Consider the following 5,316-nt stretch of genomic DNA (forward strand, 5'->3'; position numbering starts at 1 on the left):
ATTGAAAATTACATTTAATTAAGGTAGTTTATTTTTTTTTATCATATTTAAAATGGTGTACCGATTCGGGCTTTGTCTTAAGTCTGTTTAATTATGTTGTGAGTGTCGCTTCACCTTATTTTTCCCTTGCAGGATATTTTAGATTAAGTTGTCTCTTTTTCCCTTGTAGGATGTTTTAGATTAAGTTTTCTATATGGTTATTTTCTAGTATGTTATATAGTTGTGTGGTACTAAAAAAATTTATTCTATTTGAATATTTTTTTTTACGTGGGAGGAAGGTGTCAAATTAACGTAATTTATTGCTTGTTTATTTTCTTAAATAAACCTTGTACTTTAGTTTTAAGTGCTCTATTATATTCAGTTCAGTAACTATATTTTTTTATGTTAACGTAACGTTCAGTGGTTTTGCTCAGTGATTCCTCCTCTTGTTGTGAATTGCCTAACTATCGTGTTAACGATTGTTTTTATTTTGTTTTCAAGTTGGAATGGAACTGTAGTACAGTGAGTGGAGGCCGGGCTAAGGCCGTTCGGGCCTATATAAGCTTCTGGACGTACGCTCTTTTGTTGGCAGCCTTCTGGAGATTTATTCTACGCCTTTTTGGAGGAATACTCCGACGGACGTTCTTTGGAAGTGGTTTTCCGTAGATGTGCTGAGCCATCTGCGGCGTATGTACATTGAGGAGTGTGATCACGGCTGTGATATTGCAGGTTACTGTCACTTGCGACACCTGTGCTCCTGATTCCCGCCGGAGGATTTGGCGGAAGACGTGGTCGTCGCTGTCCTACCACGTAGGAGATGTTACGCCAACCACTGTCCTGTCCGTCTTGAGCTGCATATCCAGGAGAGCTAATGGCTCGTGAGGAGGCCCGTAGGGAGGAAATTGCCAGGTAAGACGTAATTATCCTGTGTTGTTCCTCAGAATTGATGCCAAACCCCTGGGTCTACCTGGACAATTTGTGTGCTCCCCCATATATCTGCTGGGAGGTTGAAGAGACTCCTGTGCACTTCGTTGTATGCGAGGATTTGTGTATATAATTATTAATCACATTTATATTTATTATGTTATGTAAGTTGTTGGTATTGGGTTAGTTTTAAGTTTAGTACAAACACGGTTAGGTAGGAGATTTAAGGTTTTCCTGTCTTTATTTTCTCTAGTCTTTCTTCGATCTTATAATTATAGGTTATTGGTTTTGGGCCCGTATTATTATTATTTGAGCCTTTGGCATGTTATGTCCTTTCTTTGCCTTGTTAGGGTTAGTTTCTAAGTATTAGGTATCTTTGTGAGCCCGTTATTGTTATGCTTGTATTTACTGTTAAGTTTGCTCACAAGGCTTATTTAGTATTAAGTGTATTGTGTAATTAAATATTGTTTATTTTATTCTGGTGTTTATTTCCACATTCCTTATACCCTGTGTACTTTCTTACTGCCTACAATCCCTGTGAGTATTGAAATAAAGAAACTGTATTACGGCCAAAGGGGTCGTAACAATTTGGCGACCGTGACAGGATCGTACGCGGGTGTGCCCAGAGTTTGGGTTTGTGGAGCAACTCTGGGATAGATTACAATATTTGATTTGGTTTTGTTGCTTGCCATACTCCCCCCCCCCCCCTTGTAGGTAATTCATTATGGCAGACTTTGTTTTTGACCCAGCCGAATTTTTGGGGTCTTCTGACTGTATCAAATATCTATCTATCTTAAGTAAGGAGCATTTAAGGAGTTGTGCTCATTGGTTGAATATTTATTTTAGACCCACGGACACTAAGGCTCAGTTGTTGTTGTCTGTTGAGGCGATGGTGGCTCGTGGTATAGCCGAGGGTGAGGATTTGGCTAGAGATATGATTGGTGGAAGTTCTGATGATGAGAATTCTCTTGATAAAGTCAGTGTTAATCCGGGGCTGTCACTATTTGAGGACCACCCTCGTACTGGTGTTATTTATACTGGTCCAGGTAATTTAACTGTAAAAATTAGAGTTTCTAATAACCCCTTTGTAGAGGTAGAGCCAGACCCAATACAATCTGTGGGGAATCCTGAAAATGAAGATCTTAGCATAATTTGTAAAAGAATAGAATTATTGAAAGTACAATTCGAAGAGAATGAGAGGGCAAGGCGCCATGAGTTAGAAATGGCTAGAATTAACTTAGACTTGGCTAGGTTACGAGCGAACCCTGACTTTAATAGTACTCCCACCGGTCCGGTCCTTCTTCAGATAGGCTTAACATAAGTGCGGCATTAAAGTTAGTGTCAGTGTTTGATGAAGGTAATGTGCTGGAGTTCTTTAAGGCTTTTGAGCGAGTGGTCACTAGATTGTCTTGGCCCAGTGAGATGTGGACTGTATTGATTCAATGCAGGTTAGTAGGTAAGGCCATTCACCAATATAATGCTTTGGAAGAGAGTGTAACCAGAGATTATAGTAAAGTTGAGGCGTTGATTCTCAAGGCGTATGACTTGGTCCCTGAGGCTTATCGCCTGAAATTTAGAAATTCTATAAAGCCCGATACTATGTCCTATGTGAAGTATGCCCATCTTAAGGAGGAGCAGTTTGACGACTGGGTAAAGAGTCGCCAGGTGGTCTCCTTCTCCTCCTTGAGGGAGCTGATGCTACTTGAGGAATTTAAGAAAACTTATTGTAAAGAACTCAGGATTCACCTGGAGGAGGTTAAAGCATATAGCTTAAGTAAAGCTGCTCAGATAGCTGATGAATTTGTGTTAACACACCGTGTAGGTAGTAGTAGCTTTAGTCCATTGGCCTTTAAATCCCAGTCTGCCAGGCCGAATAATAATTGGAGATCCAATAACCCCAACCCTAAACACAAACCCCGGGTGATTTCCACCCGACGCCGGGCGGAGTCACGTGATCACTACGTGGTGGGATGACTCACGGGCTTGTGACTCCCTATAGCTTCAGTTCTCAGCGGGTCATGGTGGGGACATTGTGTGTGAGTGAGCTTGCTTTGTAGGATTTTCCGACAGAGCGGAATTCGGGTAATTTCCACCCGACGTTTGTGATAAAAGGTGTAATTGTTTGTGGGTGGAATCCACCTGAAGTTTGTAATGGTGTATATTTTGTGATGAGTTCTTGAGGTTGTTTTTCTCTTTGCAGGTATTGAATATTACATTAAAGTCAGATAAAGTGAATATGAGTAAGAAAACATATAAACATTTGTCCAAGGAGGAGCTAGAGCACATTATGAACACTACTGGCGCATTCCCAGAGACGTCAGATTTGAGTGACAGTGATGATGATGAACAGGAAGATGTTGTAGAATTTGAGGCTCTGTATGACAGTGATTGTGACCAAGATTACATCCCGGAACCTAGTGATGTGGAAGGTGATGAGAATGATATTGACATGCCTAGATCGACACGTGCATGGAAAAGACCAGCACATACCTCTACGCCTCACAAACGCTATGCTACCTCTACTTATGTTGCCTCTCCTGCTGCCACCCCTGATGCCTCTACTTCTGTTGCCTCTCCTGCTGCCACCCCTGATGCCTCTACGTCTGCTGCCCCTGCTGCTACCACCCCCGCTGTCTCTACGTCTGCTGCCTCTGCTGCTACCACCCCTGATGTCTCTACGTCTGCTGCCTCTGCTGCCACCACCCCTGCTGCCTCTACGTCTGCTGCCTCTGCTGCCACCCCTGCTGGTCGAAGGGGAAAAAGGCCCCGTGATGACGACGATCCTCCATCAATTGTTGATTTCAAAACAGCAACCCTGTCGAGCACATCTGGCTTTAGGTGGAGTTGTCGGCCACAGGTGCATTCAGCCACAAGAACACCAGCAAGGAACATTATTGTACCCTTTACTCCAGGGCCAACACAGGCAGCACAGATGGCTGACAACCCAGAAGAATGCTTCCTATTGTTCTTTGAGGACAAAATTGTAAAGGAAATTGTAAAATGCACAAACAAGAAAATTGAATTGGCGGCTGCCATGTATGCCCGGAAAACAGCGATGCACTCCAGAACTGAAGAAGCAGAGGTGCGTGCACTGCTGGGTATTCTGCTATTCAGTGGCTGTCAGAGAGATTGCCATCTGTCAAGCACAGAAATGTGGAGTGTGGGCAATGGCCCAGCCTTGTACCGTGTGGCCATGTCAAAAGGTCGCTTTGAGTTTCTCCTGAATTTTTTGCGATTTGATGACCTTGACACACGGCAGCAGAGGCAGAAAGATGACAAGTTTGCACCCATTCGGCAGATCTGGGACATCTTCATTGGAAATTGTAGGAGAATGTACATGCCAAGTGAGAACATTACTGTGGACGAGCAGCTGCTTGCATTCAGAGGCAGGTGCCCGTTCCGCATGTATATACCAAGCAAACCGGCAAAATATGGGATCAAATTAATTCTTGCAAACGATAACAAGAGCAAGTACTTATTGGGAGCGATCCCTTACCTGGGGAAGAATGGGACAAGATGCCAAGAAAATTTAAGCCTTGGACATTTTTTCACAAAGGAGTTGACCAAGCCATACCATGGGAGCAAAAGGAACGTAACCACAGATAACTGGTTCAAATCTGTGCCTTTAGTGACACATCTCCTTCAGAACTGCAGCATGATCCTCGTGGGAACAGTGAAGGGAAACAAGAAGGAAATTCCAAAGAAGATGAAAGAAAAAGACGGTCGCGTGTTGGGGTCAGCTGCGTTCCTGTAAACAAAGGATATGACTCTGGTATCATACGTCCCTAAGACGTCCTAGACCAAGATAAAAATGGTACTGATGCTGTCTTCCATGCACACACAGGCAACAGTCGGAGACACTGGGAAGCCTGAGGTGATTGAATTTTATAATGCCACCAAAGGAGGCGTTGACACATTTGATCAGATGTGTGCACACTGTTCATGTGGACGGAAGACAAAACGATGGCCGCTGTGTGTCTTTTATGTGATGCTAAATGCCTCATGTATTAACTCATGGATTATACACAGTGAGAATGTGAATAAGACAGGTGGCAAAGAACTGCCTAGGAGAAAGTACATGCAGGAGTTGGCATATGGCCTCACCAAACCCTGGGCACAGAAGAGGCTCAGCTCTCCATTTCTGCCACGCACCCTCAGCAATCTCATCTGCACTGTCTGCGAATTCCCTTCACCTGGCACTGCTGCAGACACACCAGGGACATCGGCAGCAGAGAGTCAGGCAGCCTTGGTACGCTGTATGGAGTGCCCTAAGAAATCTGACAAGAAGACTCGACACAGGTGCAATGTCTATCGTAGACCTGTGTGCCCTCGCCACTACTACCCTGTCTGTGCTAACTGCCTACCTTGGTAAGTTATGGTATTTGTAGTTTTCTCCAATCCATAATTATTATA

At 43.7% G+C, this 5,316-nt stretch overlaps 1 pseudogene; it reads left to right on the forward strand.

The window, feature by feature from the left end:
• Positions 1-850: 850 nt before the first annotated feature.
• LOC137659191 (uncharacterized) lies at positions 851-5,316 on the forward strand (annotated as a pseudogene).

This window comes from Palaemon carinicauda, chromosome 19, assembly GCF_036898095.1.
Source record: "Palaemon carinicauda isolate YSFRI2023 chromosome 19, ASM3689809v2, whole genome shotgun sequence".
Classification (NCBI taxonomy): domain Eukaryota; kingdom Metazoa; phylum Arthropoda; class Malacostraca; order Decapoda; family Palaemonidae; genus Palaemon; species Palaemon carinicauda.